Source organism: Penaeus chinensis, chromosome 15 (assembly GCF_019202785.1).
Source record: "Penaeus chinensis breed Huanghai No. 1 chromosome 15, ASM1920278v2, whole genome shotgun sequence".
NCBI lineage: Eukaryota > Metazoa > Arthropoda > Malacostraca > Decapoda > Penaeidae > Penaeus > Penaeus chinensis.
In genome coordinates, this window is record NC_061833.1 from 12,901,387 (window position 1) to 12,903,886 (window position 2,500).

Genomic DNA, 2,500 nt, shown 5'->3' on the forward strand with positions numbered 1-2,500 from the left:
CGGATAAAACTTCTGTGTTGCAAATAATTAAAATTGTTTTAAAAAATTAACGTGAGACTTTCTATTTGTCTCTTTAATTATTTTTACTGTTCTTAGAATTTACAGCATAGCAAACACAAAACTGAAGGCTAAATGTAATGGTGAACTTGACACACCTTAAAAACAAGTGTAAATATAACTACTTAAAAACAAGTGTAAATATAACTACTTAAAAACAAGTGTAAATATAACTACTTAAAAACAAGTGTAAATATAACTACTTAAAAACAAGTGTAAATATAACTACTTAAAAACAAGTGTAAATATAACATTAGATTGGGAATAAAAGACTAGGCTAAAGTACTATAACTGACTTTTTCATACTTAGTTGGCTGGCAAAAGACAGTATATACAAACCCATAACTAAATTTATTATAGAATACAAATTCTGAGATACTGACTATACCTCAAACAGCCAACTAAGCTAAACTTCAGCATCAACTCTCTTTATACTACATACATCTCACCATTATCCACAATCATCCAAATTAGGTAGCTCAACAACCTATAATAAATCTACTTCAATCAAATTATCTATGAACTTGCACTGAGAGGCCATGTCATCAGAGTACCTGGGAGATGCATGTGCTTGTGTGGTGGAAAAACATCACATGTAATTCTGATTTATGATATTCCTACTTGCAATTTTTCAGCTTAAACATGGACATTCAGCAGACACAGAACTTCAAATAACCTTCAAAGATGGAAATAAGCAGTATAATATTCCCAGTGGCCGATGTTGTCATAAGGGAAAATAATTAATACTCGATGTGTGCTATGTTGCCTTTACCTTTTGGATTTAACGGTCTTTATTTTTACTTTAGGCTCTACATTTCTGATTTCCAATAATCTCAATATGGTTTAATTCTAAATGTAAGACCTTTAAGCTATATTTTGAAGCTTTCACATTCTGAACATAGTGGAAATTATCTTTTAAACTTCCTGTACCTCAACAGTCCTACAGAATTTGTAGTCGCTTTCTGTGCAATTTCATTCCACAAGATATCCAGGAGACTCTTCTTGAAATATATACCCATTATAATCAAATATCTAGGATTAAGCATTTTAATAAGTTTTTTACCTTTCTACCATCAAGAAAATTCTTTTACCCAAAGTTAAAACATAAATGGAATAGTTGCACAAATATCAGAGGACAAGAAAGCACATACCAGCTGTAATTCTGACAATCTCTATCCTTTATCTATAATATCAATACCATCCCAATCAAATTAAACTTTCATGCCACACTCTAAGATCATCTATATCCTTTGTCAACATCTCTAATAAGAAAAGGAATCAATATATAAATTCCAAATTGAAGAATTTATCTCTATGCATCTTGTACTCTAGTTTTCTCCTTATTTCAAACTCTTCATTAATGAAAATCATAATACTTGTTTGCTAAGTTTTCAGGCCATTTAGTATTCAAAAGTTTAGGTGTCAAAATGAAATTGCAATAATCTGAATTGCAAGCCTCTAAACGAGAACGAAAAAACAGACCTTTCACTACTGTTATTTTTTCATTATTATTATAATTTTCATCTTCTCAATGATTTCTTTCATGTATGTCCCCAACAGCAATTATTATGTTCTTCGTTAACTATATATTCCATCTTGGATTAAAATAAAAGCACCAAAAAAAAAAAAAAAAAAAAAAAAATGCCATTCTAGGGCTAAGCAGCAGTATGATACATATATATCTTTAGTCTTTTTCCTTTGAGTTGTATAGACAAAACAAAACAAAAACAAAAAAACTGAGCCCTCTCCCTCCTACCATCACACAAAACTAACCCCACTGGACCACTGGGATGGTGTAATACACATGCCATGCCGCCTTGTGATTTTCAGTTATCAATTCTGACAAAGATGGCTTCCAAAGAGCTGTGTCACCCTGTTGTTAATTACTAGTCCTATATGGTCTGTTTCCCCCTTTCCTTGACTTTTGGAAAGATTTATATTTTCTACTTCTTATTGCTATCAGTATTGATAATAACATTAGAATAGCCCCATTGTCTATTATAACAATGAAAACTAAAAAAAACTAGAAACAATAAAAAAAAAAAAATAAATAAATAAAAAAATAAGAATAGGGATATCTGGTGAGGTTAGTCAGGACTAATAACTGACTCCTTATTGATTAAGAGCTTGGGAAACAAAACTACAATGGACAATACAATTACCTGGCACCACTGGGTTAAAGGGATCTACCAATTTCAGATAATGAAAATCTCATATTTTGATAAAAGTACATTAAGCACAAGAAAGTCTATCCCTCGATATCCCCTCATTTGCCTATGAAATATAATAGGAGGAAGCTGCTAGTGAATTGGTTAGGTTTTCCCTATTCCAAACGACTATAGGATGTTTGGCTATGGCAGAAGATGGTGATGACAAAGAAGAAAGAAAGAAAAATAAAAAAAATAAATGAAATGTCCCATACCAAATCTCAAATGCCCACAAA

At 31.2% G+C, this 2,500-nt stretch overlaps 1 protein-coding gene across 2 annotated transcripts in view; it reads right to left on the reverse strand.

Annotated features, from left to right (window-relative positions):
- Positions 1–2,500, reverse strand: part of LOC125032974 (unconventional myosin-XVIIIa-like) — a 259,197-nt gene that overhangs the window by 72,991 nt on the left and 183,706 nt on the right. The window lies entirely within an intron of this gene.